Source organism: Lissotriton vulgaris, chromosome 7 (assembly GCF_964263255.1).
Source record: "Lissotriton vulgaris chromosome 7, aLisVul1.2, whole genome shotgun sequence".
NCBI classification, from domain to species: Eukaryota; Metazoa; Chordata; class Amphibia; order Caudata; family Salamandridae; genus Lissotriton; species Lissotriton vulgaris.
The window spans coordinates 329,041,470-329,057,825 of record NC_141695.1 but is presented as its reverse complement, the minus strand read 5'-3'; the positions used below and the strand labels follow the sequence as shown (position 1 = coordinate 329,057,825).

Sequence of the window (16,356 nt, the reverse complement as noted above, 5' to 3'; positions counted from 1 at the left end):
GAAGGGGGAGGCGGCATGAGAATAACTAAGCTCTTGAAACTGTTATCTTTTTAATTCCTCTGAGATTGACTGAAAATGTGTCTAGACTCTCGAATTTGTATTTTTATTGTACCCTGTTTGTCTCAAAATTGTTGTTAACATTGCTGTAAAGTGCTCTGATATCCCTCAGGTTTTGCCAGCAGTACATATAACTCCTAAATAAATAAAAAATGTAAGAAATTCAGTGCTCACAGTACATGTTGGCTTTACTATCTCTCAGCTTCAGACCTTTATCTCAATTTGTGGCAATTCCATTCTATCTTGCAATGAAGATGTTTGCTTTACCCGTCACAATTATCTTTCCATCCAATATTAGCAATTGTGCGGGTGACCCCGCGTGTGTTAAACTATGGAACACCGAGAACTCTTTCTATTGCAAGAGAATGTTTGTCACAGAACAAGAACAATCAATCACAACTCATTGACGATGCCACATTAACCTAACAGAGAAACACACATATTCGAATTACAGACAGCACTGATCCACAAGCTGAAGCAGACTCTGCTCTGCAGTGGAAACCTCTGAACCGTTGGTCGATTATGCAAAACACTGCAATGTCATCCCAAAGGCAGGTTGTGCAGAGTTACTTTTCAGCCCTCTCGAGGCCCCGCGCGCAGAGATTGGCATCAGACGTGTTTACACTGAAGTGTTGCAAAAGGCAAGAGCGCCCCGTGCCCAGAGCAGCTCTCACTTCTCATTGAAGCAAATAGAAATGATGCGAGAAGTCTTCAGGAGGACCACAGGAGACGCAATCTGCCCGGTTAATTGGAAACAACTAACGTAATTCCCGAAAGTAGCAAGTCACCTGTCGCATAGAAATCAGCGTTCCGTTGCCAACTTTACTTTGCCCCTCAGTTTTCAATGAATATCAGGGGTTATGACTGTTAAAAGTCAGTCGCACAAGTGGTCCATGTTTGTTCGCTTTGCTTCCACCTTCCCAACACATTAATCAAAGAAAAATGATGCCGCAACACGCACACGTATATGCAAGTCACTTTCTAAAATACTGGAACACCAGCGTGACATATTGTTATATTATTTATTCATATATTCTGTTGATTTCATATTTATTTTCTTAAGGGGGTTTTAAACCATGAAAACCTTGCACCACTTCAAGGCGTTATATTGAACTCATCCCTGTTCCTCGCCGGCATCTCAAGCAGGCGCATCCTTTAGCCGCAGCGTCGGCGGAAATAAAACAATCCCCCGAGCGCCCCTCTTAGGGATGGAATCCGAGGGCCTCTTGACCTTGACAACAAGCACTGTGGGGGAGAGGTCGGCGGCAGTGAAGGTGCCTGCGAGAGGCTCATGTGGCGTCGCAAAAGTGAAAGCATGGGGGAGCGCGAGAACAGACGCTGCTGACGCCTCCGTACACGCTCACAGCTCATGCCAGCAGCAAACGCGCGCTCACAAGGACAAATCTGACACTGAAAAAGCGCGCGTCCGACTCGTGTCCACATATTCAAGTAAGCAAATAGGTATACTAAAGTATACAAGAGGTCTCGAATGCTCGACCTAAAAAGGGCGTGTGGGTAGTCTCCTAGGTAGAAAAGGTGAGGCATATCAATATGTTTTAACTTTAAATATGATTGCCATAAGTCGAAATGTCGGCAGAGGACGCACAGCGCCCAGACAAGTAATAGCTTAACTTGTGGCGACATGCGGGACATGCTAATTGTCGCCCATTGAAGGAAAGGGGGTCATGCCCCAACAGTGGCGGCGAAGGGCGGGGCAGCTAATTCTAAACCGGGGGAACCAGTTTGAGCAGGCTACTGTAGCCTGAATGCAAATAGGGAAGGAATGACTGAAGTTACAGGCAGACCGCGGTGCAACAGCTGAGGCTCCAATTTTCGATCTGGGATGCCGGTTTCGAGACTCAGCGCTGGCACAACAGCCTGCAACCCGGGCTAATCATGTAACCCTCCCCCCCACCTCCCGCGCATAACAAAAAATGGGTTCCTATATACTAGAACTTGTGCACGTGCTTTTATACCATCGCGCCAAGTCACGCTAGAGAAAACTGAAATGCCTGGCAGGACCAGCGCAACTGTTCTTAAAACAGAGCAAGAATATTCTCCACAGTAGGCTCCTCCCTTCTTCTAACTAAAGAGACCGAAAAGCATGGCACAAGAGGTAAGCGGATCGGCCCCAAAGGCTGAGGTCATAGGTTCAAGCCTGGCCTCATAAGGAGGAAGGAATAGTGGAATTATTGCACTGCAATTCACTATTTACATGAGACCACCCCGGACTGTTTGACCAGGGGTGATAAAAGTATGGCGACCTTATTTGGAAGGTTAATTTCCTCTTATTGTGCATTCATATGTAGTCCATAAATGACACTGGTTGCTGTTTAAGTGTCATGCCTCAATGATGTAAACATTCTTTATAACTTGCAAGGTCACGAAGCAGAATTGTGTTTCCAGCCTGATCCAGGGCACGAACAGTTTGATGGATAGATGTGTGCAAGTTTACAGACCGACTCAAGAACAAATAGTAAGGAGTCGGAAGCCTCTGCCCAAGTGCTCTCAGGTGTCCTCAGTTCGGGAAGGAAGAGCTGTGCAATTCTGCAATAGCTTAACACAACATCTCTTTGTTCAAAACAGCAAAGTTGTGTCTTAGAGTTGGAACCGCTTACACAAACAACCAATTGGAACGGTCCTGCTGGCGTGTGATAAAGGGATCTCTGTGCCTAATTCAAGCCTCCGAGCACAGGAGATAAGCGGGGCAGCCGCGACGGCTGAGGCCATAGGTTCGAGCCCGGCCTCACGATGAGGACGGAACAGTAAACAAGCACTGGCGTTGCCAATAGGTCTCGCAGTAGGAAAGTTGGAGCTATTGGTTTTGTAAATGACAAAGCCCTTTATGTTTTTAAAATGAAAACAAAAATAAAAGGCATTGTTATTTGCAATTGTAATAGCTCCAACTTTCCTACTGCGAGACCTATTGGCAACGCCAGTGCTTGTTATTTAGGGTAATGGGGTGTGTGGTTTGTGTGACAGTTTGGTAGTAGCATTTGGTCTGCTGTACTCCTTTGAGTTTGGTAGTACTTTTGTTCCTGGAAATTGTTATTATGAAGCAGTTCTGCTATTTTCTTGTGTGTGAAAAAAAGGGTACAATTTAGATATATTCCTGGGCGTGTCAATGGGCGTGTTGTGCCCCAAACACGTGGACTTTGTTCCTCTGTCTGTTACTCAATTCACATACGGAGATGTTTCGCAATTTCATAATTTTGTCGAATTTCTGTAGAAACTGTGTTAACTCAGCGAAGGATCTACTCCTTGTTGGACTAGGTGTAAAGCATTTGATTGTTTAGAAACAAATACACGTTTCTAAAGATTGTTGTTGGTAAAACTCGAGATAAAATCTAATTTTAAAAATAATTTACACTTCATCTTCTCTAAAAAGAGACTGGATACATATTAGTTTGCAAATAAGCACATTTAAATGAGGGTACAAATAGAAATAGCGTTGTCAACACAACACACTGCATAGTTCTCTCATGGTTGTATTATTTTACTTTCAGTTGTTTGTGTGCGTCACAATAGCACTCAGAGGCTTTTTCTGGCTCACGCCACCAGCGCAAATAGAACCAACAAACATCACCCTGAATAGAGCTGAAACACGTCATGGAAGAGATAGCAAGGCACAGCAGACAGCAACAAGCATTGGCAAAGCAAATTCGTCCCACCTTTCAATGACGTAACCCGACCTATTGGCTTAGCCTATGTATTTACCGAAGCTGTTTCGCCCTTTCAAAAAGACAAAACAATCTTGCTTGCTGATGTGGAACAGTATGGGCAAAAGAACGAAAGCGTAATGACAAACACAAATGCATGAGTCATCGCGCGAGCGCATAGAGTGACAAGAAGGCGGACCACAGCAGAAAATGTTAAAAATATCACAAGTGCCCAAAAGTGCATTATTTTAAAAGTAAGGTGTAACCCAAAAGCATATCGGACCTGCTTGGCCCTCTAACAAAGAAAAATTTAAGAAAATAAAGAACTCAACGATGTGTGGGGGGACAGGGAGCAACAGGAGCAGTTGGGAGGGGAGTAGGCACAAGAGGGGAGCTGGGTAGAGGGTGGATTGTTTAAATAACTAGGAAGACAGTGGGTGAGACATACTGTGCAAAAGGATTCCTGGGTTTTTATGGTAGCTTTGTTTGCATCTACTTATTGTAGAATGCAAGAACTAAGGATGACAAGAGGGTGGCGCATGTATTACAATATCTATAATGTGTGGAGAAATTAAGTTAGTGGTGTGATGTGACATGGCACGGGCCGATGCACTCGGGTTGGAGGGAACGGTGCGAATAGCTTTGCAAGTGCATTTATGCCGAACCCCACTCTTCACAGCTAAGACTTGGACACTGTATTTAGCAGTCGATGCCGTGGCCAATTTCCTCTGCGCTGACTGCATTTCTGGGAAAAGTCGTCATGTAGTGCGTGAGCACGTAAAGCATGTCCCGCCTACCAGCAGAGGTCATGCCTGGGGCATGCCCAGTCTTCGTAAAGTTCGTGCACCCGACTTGTTCAATGCTGCGAAGCCGGAATCTGCTTGGGCTGCAAAAGAGTATTGCCGTTCTGTTTTATAATCAATGTTCGAACCATCATTGGAGAGATGTTTAGCCTCGGAATCAACATTGGTTATTATAATTATTTGTTTTAACATCTTCTGCCTATATTGAGAATATTTATCTCCAGTAACTGAAAAGCAACATTTAGCTGTGACCTCGCGCTGGTGGCAAGATTTAATCTCGGCATACACAGCGGGGCGTTAATGTCTCGCTTGTTAACAAATGGTTAGATTTTAGCAGAGCGAAGGGCGAAGCTCTTTGATGTGCTGTGAGCGGCCGGGAAACTGAAAGTAAGGCCGGCCTGCGGCCGGCCATGAATAATTAGGGGAGGAGAAGTAGGCCGTGAATGCGCGTGCTTGTTTGGTCACGTGATTCACGTGAACTCAATGAAAACCGCAGCGCAAGAAGCCCTTGGTTTCACGAGGATTTTCGAGATATGAATTCTCGCTCCACTCAATGCGCTTGCGCGCATTGATAGGTCGTGAGACCTAATAAAATTAAAAAATAGGGAAAGTGCGCAGTCACGTCTTACAGCAAGGTCCAGGAAACAGTCTAACTGTCCACCAGGCGCAGTGAGCACAAAGGGATGTGCATGTGCTCTTAGCAGTGGCAACTTGTCTCCCCCAGTTACCCGAGGGGTGATAGCAAACAGCAATTATTTGCTAAGACTAAATGAGGTACTACTTGTTCCAATGATCTCCCGCTAAATAAAACTACAACAAACCAAAATAAGTTAGACTCGGAAACGCCTGCAGTCTCATCAGCAGAGCCTGAGGAACACAATTATCAGGCGATAGCTGGCCCACTTCAAAAACATTGAAGGGGGTAACAATAAATATCTGTTATGCAGCGCCCCCTGTTGGTACAGTGTTTCAAGACCCAGGACATTGAATGGGTAACAATAAACATCTGTTATGCAGCGCCAGCGTCCCCTGTGGGTACGGTATTTCAAGAGGGAAGGTCAAAGTCAGTTTCCTGTGGCCCTCTTCCCGGGGACAATAGCTGAGAGCACCCCCTGGGCCGTCCAGGTGACTAGAAGGACCAGCGCCTGCGACACCTGCTCCAATGCGCAAGAAGGAAGGGAAGTGATACTTCAAAATAAATAAATAAATGAGTGGCATAGTAGGCTTACAGGCAGGTGGGGGGGGGGGGGCTAAACAAGTGGCCTCCCAGACAGGAGCAGACCGGTACCTACTGGGGGAGCATGCCAGGAACATGGACAAAGTAGAAGGAGTAATTAAACAATGTATGTTGTACCCTGCCTCCACGAGCAGTATCTGACTATCTCCCAACTTTGTTTTGAATGCATGGATGACCCATGGCGAGAGGAGACGGTGCCATAAGACTCCGAACAGGACACAAGCATGCCACAACATAACAACAAGGACGGAGCAGAGCACACCATCGCGTTTGGGGGGAAGATTGTCGTCAGACCTTACCAGATGTCAGCCTCCCGGAAGACACAGAAGGAGGTGGGTGCGCAAAGATACGACAAAGGGTAGGCGAGCCGCAGGAAGACAGAAGCCTTCCTGGTGGCGTGGCGGAAACAAAAGGTTATTGGTTTGGTTATGGAGACACACTGGCAGGGCGGTGTGGAGAAGGAGGGCCACTCACTCTCGGATGCCTCACGGCTGGGTGAGTACGCCTGAAGAAAAATCGGGGTAGCAAACGGAGACAGCACTCACAGCCCAGCCCCGGCAGGGCGCAGGAGAGACAGTCTAACTTGAACTTTCCTTTCTGTAAATGACACTTAAGTTACAACTTGTGTCTATTCTTGTGAACTTACTGATCCTTGAGTTAGTTCTTGTAATATTCTTCTGTCGCTTAAGATCATTCAGAGAATTTATGTTCGTTTTAGTGCCAGTATACCTGATGAACCTTTTATTGAGATGTTTGTATATCCAGTTAACTTCGGCTTTATAATAAATCTTTAAAACTGAATGGTGGTAAGTGGTTCTTCAGAGTCATGCCAAATTATTGGTTTAATTAACCTGGAAATAGATTGCTTTTTACTCAATGACAGGCAACAAAGATTCAGTCGACCTGATTGGGGATTTAGATCTAGAGTGATTAGACAAGAGATCAAAAATCCCGCCTTCCCAACCCCATACGTTTATCAGTGAATTACTTTCAGAACTTTGCACCCTCAAAAAAGGCATTTCACTTTTGCAAGTGTGTCAACAACTACATCTGGAGCTTCCCACGGGCGTAAACTAGCTCTCTGAAGTTGAGCTTTAGTGGCTAAACTGCAACTACATTATGAATCATAGAGGTGCTTAGTAAAGAAGAAAACAAACAATAGGTGCAGGTGAAAAGCTAACAAACCCTCACTCAGAGGGAGCAACGCACGTAAAACTCCTCCCAGGCTGCCATAAGCTTTTTCAAATGAGGGGAAAAAAGGGAAGCTTATGAGCTATTTTGACCTATTGCTGGCTGCGCTTTGATAAGTCAATAGGCAGTCCTGAGAAGTCAATCCAGCAGGGAACCTGGTAAATCAGACCACCACAGCGCCTGAATACCCTCACAGGTGACAAGCGTGCCACTCTACTGTACGCCACCCTAATCTACGGTGCACCACTCTAATCTACCAGTACACTCTTTCCTACTCTACTGTGCCCACTGCTCCACTGTACTCTGTGCCACTGCACAACTGTACTGTGTGCCGATGCATTCTGTGCCACTGCACACAACTCTACTCCTCTTCTCTGCACTCTGCCTTTCTGCTGCGCATCCCTCCACTCTATGCCACTCTAATTTATTCTAAATCACTGAACCCCCCCACTGCATTCTACGCCTCTGCACTCTACCCTGCACCACTCCTCTCTACCCTACACCTCTCCTCTCTACCCTGCAACACCATTCCACATTATAAGGTCCATAACAGACAGTCTCACTCTACATATTTCCATGACAGTTAATACCATTTAATTAGTATTCACATCATTCCACAGCACACCATGCCACATATTCCCACTACACAGCTATACACCACACAATTCCACAACATTCAACAACAAACAATAAACAAGCACTGGCGTTGCCAATAGGTCTCGCAGTAGGAAAGTTGGAGCTATTGGTTTTGTAAATGACAAAGCCCTTTATGTTTTTAAAATGAAAACAAAAATAAAAGGCATTGTTATTTGCAATTGTAATAGCTCCAACTTTCCTACTGCGAGACCTATTGGCAACGCCAGTGCTTGTTTAACTGAAGGGGACATAGCTGCAAAATAGGACTCTGGAACAGACACAGCAAAGCAGGAACTGGGAATCTTAAATCTGCAAAGCACAGTTGAAAGGAAGTATCAGCCTCTTATGATACCAAAACGAAAGGCTATGTTTGAGTGGAGTCCCATTCATATTTCAGATTAATAACCTCACTGCTTGAGAAACATTGCATTGTAGAAGGTCTTATTCCACCACAGGATTTAGAAACTGGAGATGTTTCTGTAGGAGGTTTGGTTTGCACATTACATTGTACATACTTAAAAGAATTAAAAAAACAACCTCTATAAATACTTGTAAATATCAGTTTAAAGCAGCTTCAACTTAACGTCGGCATCTGTTTGGGTATTGGTCATTACGCCTAAAAATAAGGCAGGGTGTCTATCCACGGCACGGTATTACGCCCGGTGCCATATTGTACGTTGAGAGGCTTTTCGAGGTTATATTTACCTTCGACTCTTTAAAGGCCACTCGAATGCCTGTGGCTGGTTTACAAGCGTTTTACAGTAAGTGCTAGACCTACACCATACAGTGCCTGGTAAAGGCTTGCCGTAGCTTAGATTTCGGCATACACATCCCTGATAAGACCGCACCGCTCGTTTGTAAAGCAGGCAGAGCACCATTTTTTTTGTTAATTTTGTTTCCTTAAACGCTTGCGTGCCATGTTACATTTTCTTGGCTCTTGCGATGTGGAGTATTGAATGCTAGAAAATGTTGTTTAGGAAGAAAGTAAATATATTTCAAAAGCCCCCCCCCCTGAACCAAAAAATAGAATTTTGCTAAATTGACCTGTAACTATCTTTCTGCGTCACTGACACATGCATGCTGCCTAATTTGACAAAGCAAAATGCTTTGTTTTCTACTAATTTAAAATTAAAAAACTCAGGGGCGTTGTTCTTGAATGTGTCGTTTGTCCATCGTGAAAAAATAAAAGTCTTTGCATGGGGTGATATACCTGCTGAGGAAATCTTTAAAAACCTGTACCTCACATGTTTAAATCTCAGGGAGGCTTTCGTGTCCTCTAGTCCACAGAGACTGACGGCGCCACCCGCTCCTAGGGGCGTGGCGCCCTTAGTGGGCATCTGGGGCGGGAGGCCAGCAGGAATGTCCGGGAGGCAGCAGCAGGACAGGGGAGGGGCAGCCAGCGAAGCAGGTCCAAGTGAACCTATCATGGGAGACCAGAGTCGCCAGGAAGGCAGGGTCGACCTTCCCTCCCCCGAGGGTATAAAACCTCGGGGGAGGCAGAGCTAATCCTCTTTTGTCTTCTCCCTACAGCTCCGGCAGCAGACCAGCAAAGAATTACGTTGGTAGTTGAGTCGCTGCACGAGGGAAAGGAGAAGGCCCCACAGCGTAGTCGTTAGGTGAGTGGTGGAGTCGTGGGTGTCGCCTGAGCGATGCGTGTGAGGGATAGTAATTCACACAGTTACTCGTGTTTGGAAATCTAAATCTTCACCACACGATAGTTCCCGGTTATCTGGACAAGTCGCGCTGTTAGATCGCGTATTCCCACATGAGGGCAGTAGAAGTTTGATTTTGTAACACTTTTACTAATTCACCTTTTCTTCGCTCCGAGGAAATGCTTCATGGGACAAAGGAAAGCAGTCGAAGGAATTCCCAGGTCCGGAGGAAAGTCGCCCAGTAACACAGGCAGCGGCCGTCGGAAGGAAACACAGCGTGGGCAGCAATGGCGGCAATGGGTATGAACACTGTGGCGGCCATTCTCGGACATGGCTTTGAATTCGTTTTGATGTGATGAATTTTTAAAAGGGTGATACAGCAAATACGCTAAGGCATTTTACACTATGGCGTTACGTTTTGTTCAGGAAAACAGGTCGCATGTGGCTTACCGAGTAAAAGTATAAAAATCTGCTGCGGTTACACTGATCCCGGTACCATTAGGGAATAGCCTGGAGGTTCAGCACTAGGCAGGGAGTTCTGAGACTGCTGGTTCGAGGGGCCTATGGGCCTGAGATATGCTTGTTCTTACAAAATTATCTAGCATGTTTTCTCTGATATAAATAGCCCACAACAGCATTTTTAGCTCAGATTAATGTCTAATTGCATCCGGGAGATACCCATCCCCAGCGGAAAAGAACATGCTAGCTACTGGCACAGACGCAAATAAGTTACACTCCCTGTTAAAGGCAGCGGAGAAAAGCTCTTCCTGGAAATTGACTTAAGTGAGCTCTTTGAAGATGACAGGCGATTATAAACTCTGTGCCAAGGTTGACAATGTCAAAGTTGATGCCAAATTATGTTTGGCTGCAGTTAGCTGGGGCGCTTGGTTGTCATTTACGGACAGCTCACGGCTTTCCCACTGCACCTATGAATCAATTCAAGAGCAGCAAAACCACGAGGAGACGATGCATTTAGTCAGTCTCAATGTATGTCGGCCTGTCAAAACCTGCAGGAAATTTGTATAGCAGAGGCGACAGGGAAAGAAAATCTCTATAATTTTATTTTGTCTCTTCTACTCGCGCTAAGGCCATTTTATGGTCCCCTGACATTTTACTGCTCACGAGAGCCTGCCAGACCGCGTGGTAACAGCTGTGCGTTCTCACATGGTCTCTGCCTGCCATTATGTAAATCCCAGACATCTAATTACTGTAATTGAATGACTTGCGGGCAGACTTTGAAGAACATTTACAAGTAGAATAATGTAGCTGCCAGAGTACATTGTATCTTCGAAGACCCTATAACTCCTCCAAACATTTTTGAGAGAGTGCGAGAGTTTCAAAACAATTCATTTTCTAAAAAGCCAGGGCGGGTCATTTATCTTCAAAAGTGCACACCCGCCTCCGCCGCTGATGCGCAGAAATATGCCGAACAGTTGGCATTAAGTTGCAGGCAGATTTTTAAGAACAGTTACAAGTAAGAATAATGTAGCTGCCAGAATACATCGTATCCTCAAAGACCCTATAATTCCTCCAAACATTTTAAGAGAGCGCGAGAGTTTCAAGACAATTAATTTTCCAAAAAGCCAGGGCTGGTCATTTATCTTCAAAAGTACACATCCGCCTCCCGCCGCTGTTGCGCAGAAATATGCCGAACAGCTGGCATTAACTGACAGGCAACCCCCAGGGCATCTTGCGAGGGCCAACGGGGAAATCCTGCAGGCAATTATTTTTGCCAACATACCCGGTGCATTTTTTACAAGCAGTGCAGCTTCAGTTTCAGCAGGGGCACGCTTTATGTTTAAAAGCATTCTGGAACCAAGGGTCGGAAGTCAGCCCGATAGAATCTACATCACTGGGGTACTTTTAGGTATCCCCTATTTTGAGTCGTGTATGTTAAATCATTGAAGAAGTGATTTATGTTTTAATACAAGTGCCCAAATGCCAGTATTGTGAAAGTATGTGTTGTCGCAGCATACATTAGCTTGCCTGAACGAAGTCATGCTTTGTTTTACATGGTGTATATTGCGTTGCTTGATATTGAATTGTGACTAGCACCGAGAGGTTACAGATGCTCAGGTTCCAATGGTATCGAATGTACTGATCTCTTAAGGATGAATGCCTGAGTTGGCCCCACTGGGATGCGCAATTCTGACCCACGAAGCTACCTCCAGAACTCTTTTTAAGCGATAATCCCAGGAGACAGCTTAGCGATTTACGGGGTCGTGGGTAGTTTAATTGCCGAGCACCTGGGTCAGCACAGTAGCCATGGGAGTTCGATTTGGTTTTTAATTTTATCCCATAAGAACCACCTCGCTGCCACGCCAGCCATCTCATTGTATGCATTCCTAGACAGCGGTCTAGCAGTTGGCAGCCCCACTATTCATATCCCGGCTGCAGTATCCCAGTCTGCAGTACAAATTTTTCTCTAGACTGTGCATCAAATAATGAGAAATTGAAAAGCCGGGGTTGGGGCCCTCGGAGCCGGACTAGCATTAGTTTTAAGTGTCTTTGTTCTCTTATTCTGCCAACAACGTCTTCACACATATGGTACAAATATTACACTTGGTGCAAGCTGTCTTCCTGCGCTAAGCGCTAGCTAGGTTGGAGGTATGAAACGGGTGTGCATTAATTACAAGAATCTGGCCTCTCCTTGTATTGCATGATTTACGTTGGTAATGCCGACCTGTGGATGGCAATTAAGCAGGCCCCCCCACTTTTCCGCTTTTTGAGTCGTTAAGGGTCAAGTGGCACTTAACATTAGTAGCAACATAATTGCAACCAGGTAGCATTCACCTATTTTAAGGCATATGGGTTCCGGGCTGGCGGGAGATTTGGGGCTGACCTGCTGGTGGTCCTGTATTTCCTTCCCTACCTGGAAACCGTTGGTTGCCACAGGTGGTGGCAGTTATCGATTATTTACCGGCAGCCCCGTTAATCTGAGGGCTTTCTAATTTAAGGGGGAGTAGGCTATCTATTTTGGTTCAAGACCCTTGGAGAACGGGCGCTAAGCTAGAATGATTACGTATTCATGTTTAGGTATTTGGATGGATGCAGTTATGTTCATAACTAAGGAACAGTTATTTCATAGAGTTGAATGAATGAAATTTGATCTGTAGAGCGCAAGGCTGCCCGAAAGCGTTGCAGCGCTTGCTTGGGGAACCCGTCCGGGTATTCCCCTGCGAGATAGCCCATTGCTGGGCAGCCCCAAGGCGAAAGCCAGGCATCCCCCTGCGAGGGGCCGTTTTGGAGATTAGGCAGGCTATTGCCCAGAGTTGCGGGGTGGGACTCCATGATTGGAGTGGACACCGAAGCGAGAATTGTCAGGTCCAGGGACATTTGAGCCCAAGACCCGCCGAGGCGGGGAATTGAACCCTGGCCCGGGCCGGATCTCTGCATCGGGGTTTGCCGCTCCAACCACTTAAGCCACACTTCTAACCCTGTGGTAGCTTGGCACAGAGCAAGCAGGCTTACTTTGGAGGCAGGGTATAGATTAGGCTTGCAATTTCCCTCAACAAATCAGTTTGTCACAGATCGTGACCTGGTGTCTTGGCTCTATTAGCCCTTCCGAAAGGCCTCCAATCCAGAGGGTTACCTTTAACAAAAATATTGGTAAACATTACACTAGACCTGTTCTCAATATTTCAGACAATTTTCTTAAATGCCGTTATTATATGGGTGGCCCTCAAGCGGGTAATGTACCTTTTCAGCATTAAGTACTAATAGGCCCAGGGCGATCCCGTTCATTATAAATTGGTAAACAATTTCTTAAAGCAACAAGTGTTGGATCTTCGCCAGTTGCATGGTTTGTATTGCAAGGATTTACGTAATCTGTTAGACCAGGCATCCTTAATGAGGTATTTTTATAAATCTTGACGTCATGAGTACAGTCAATACGCGGTAAAGGTGTCGCTTCCCCCCCCCCCCCCTTTTTAAACAGGAAAATTGGCATGCAAGCAAATGGCCCATGGTCGTTACTTATTATTTTCTTAGTACGCAGCGGTTGCATGTGCAACATAGGGAGGTTTTACCATTTTAAAACAAACATTGTATAGTATAAGTAGAGGAAGCATTCATTTCAGGGTGTAACATTTCGAAGTTCTTTTTCGGGTTGTTCCTTACGCATCTTTCTTTTCTCCGGTGTCTTAGACAGTACATAGTGAATAATGTACACAAAAAGCTGCGAGGAAGGCCTGAACTAATCCCAACCACTTGTTAGTGTCCAGTCCACATCCTAAGTCATTGTAAAGAGCCGCACATGTAGAAAGATGCCACTTTCTGCCAAAGCAAATGTGCCTCTCTGGAAGCGTCCATGTCACACGAGCGTGGATGATTTAGGCATGGTGTTTTAAATGTCGGACCTATGGGTTTATGGGCTACAGGCCCTGACGGTGAAAGTGCAAAACGTCGCTGGCATTGGAATTCATGGCTCATTTACTAATGGATTAGCTATACGTTACCTTAGTCTTGGATTTCATGGCTCATTTACTGATGGACTAGCTATACGTTACCTTAGTCTCAATAACGGATAACCTCATTTTCTGGAAGAAAACATTAATTTGTTTCCCTATGAGTGCTTGGGTTATTGATATCATGGTATGTCATTACTATGATTGATTAATGTTAATCAGATAATTTACCGAAGCAGCTTACACGTACATGGTTAAGGCGTTCACATTGTAAGGGCGTAAAGTATGCCTTCATTTAGATATAACCCTCTTAATGTGACCACCCGCAGTTACTAAGTGTCGGATGTTACATTCACTGCAATACCCCATTAGCTAAGATTAGGTTCCGTCAGCCGCGGAGCATGCGTCACATTATTCATTCTTTGCATCATCTTCCCTTGGGTATCGCATTTGATAATGGAGGAAAGAACCCCCAGGAGCATAGAATTCCCAGATGCTCCCCAAGCTTGCAATCATCTATGAATTTAACTGAGGATCAGTACTGCCAGGTAGCTTGACAAGGAAGGCAGGTCACTGCAGGAAGTGGCAGTCAGCTTGAAGTTAAGTTATCAACTGTCTACCTCTTACGTTACTGTGGGAGGCCCTGTGTGTCATCAGCTATGAATTGATACAGGAACAGGGTGTGGTGCGAGGTGGCACCCAGCAACAAAGTATTTTTAGGTCGGGGGGAGGGCGAGCGCGCCAGTTAGCTACTCGCCCTGTGGCGGGGTCCCAGGCAAGAAAAGGCGGTGGACTTCCATTTTGGTATGGACTGGATGCCCCTTGGAAAGGGCAAACAGTCATTGTGGGGCTCTGGGCTGGCGGGAGAGGGGGGACTGACCTGCTGGTGGTCCTTGACCTCTCCTCCCCTACCCAAGATGCCTTGGTATATGTTTATAACATTGAAGGGGGTATGCCCCAGTATGGTTGTCTCATGGAGGCACATTATTTACCTGCGGCTCCGTTGACCGGAGGGCGGTCAACTTAAGGAGAGCAGGCTATCTTTGTTGATTATTTACCTGTGGCTCCGTTGACCGGAGGGCGGTCAACTTAAGGAGAGCAGGCTATCTTGGTTGTGGCCTGCTGGCACAGCCCGAAGGTTAAGGAAAGGCCCCTTGGAGAGTGGGTTGAAAATGTAATGACAATGTACAACCTAGAGATTTATTTATAAGCAAAGTATTTTAAAGATTTACCATAAACAAGATGAATAAAGGATTAATAATCCGAGATGAATAAAGGATTAATGACACTGCTTTAAGATTCAATAAAAGACTACGCGGTGAACGACAACACCTTGTTTCGTGTCTTTTATGGGAGGGCGACTCGCTCCTGGTATGCACACTATGACGGCGCCACCCGCTCCTAGGGGCGTGGCGCCCTTAGTGGGCATCTGGGGCGGGAGGCCAGCAGGAATGTCCGGGAGGCAGCAGCAGGACAGGGGAGGGGCAGCCAGCGAAGCAGGTCCAAGTGAACCTATCATGGGAGACCAGAGTCGCCAGGAAGGCAGGGTCGACCTTCCCTCCCCCGAGGGTATAAAACCTCGGGGGAGGCAGAGCTAATCCTCTTTTGTCTTCTCCCTACAGCTCCGGCAGCAGACCAGCAAAGAATTACCCACCCACCCATCCCGGCAACAAGGAAGAGCTTGGCGGGGTCCCAGGCAAGAAAAGGCGGTGGACTTCCATTTTGGTATGGACTGGATGCCCCTTGGAAAGGGCAAACAGTCATTGTGGGGCTCTGGGCTGGCGGGAGAGGGGGGACTGACCTGCTGGTGGTCCTTGACCTCTCCTCCCCTACCCAAGATGCCTTGGTATATGTTTATAACATTGAAGGGGGTATGCCCCAGTATGGTTGTCTCATGGAGGCACATTATTTACCTGCGGCTCCGTTGACCGGAGGGCGGTCAACTTAAGGAGAGCAGGCTATCTTTGTTGATTATTTACCTGTGGCTCCGTTGACCGGAGGGCGGTCAACTTAAGGAGAGCAGGCTATCTTGGTTGTGGCCTGCTGGCACAGCCCGAAGGTTAAGGAAAGGCCCCTTGGAGAGTGGGTTGAAAATGTAATGACAATGTACAACCTAGAGATTTATTTATAAGCAAAGTATTTTAAAGATTTACCATAAACAAGATGAATAAAGGATTAATAATCCGAGATGAATAAAGGATTAATGACACTGCTTTAAGATTCAATAAAAGACTACGCGGTGAACGACAACACCTTGTTTCGTGTCTTTTATGGGAGGGCGACTCGCTCCTGGTATGCACACTATAATATAGTAGCCGGCTTTCAGACGCGGTAGTCTGCATGGCAAATAGCATTCCAATAGTGTAGGGCTTGCACCTCCTCTCCTTTGCATTTGGCTGGAGGTGCAGCATGCTGACTGATCCCTTCCGATTTAAGTATTGTTTTCACCTTTTTGTCTGCACCTTTAGTGCGTTGTATTCTGATGCAGTGGCCATCGCCAGCAATAAGTTACGATATTATGGAATTGGTATAAAATGCTGAGCCCATTTTAAGAATGTTTGCAGGATAAGCCAGATGTAGCACTTGTTTTTAAGCGTAGTTTTATTTCATGAGCCATAATGACTACGTAAACCTTTTGGGCATATGAATTAGTTGGAGAGAATCAGCTTTTTATTTTTGACCTCTACGAAATCGTTTTAGGTCGTGTTACATATA

General features: G+C 45.9%; 1 protein-coding gene across 1 annotated transcript in view; it reads left to right on the top strand.

The window, feature by feature from the left end:
- Nucleotides 1–16,356, top strand: part of LOC147701495 (transient receptor potential cation channel subfamily M member 4-like) — a 1,534,183-nt gene that overhangs the window by 1,138,261 nt on the left and 379,566 nt on the right. The window lies entirely within an intron of this gene.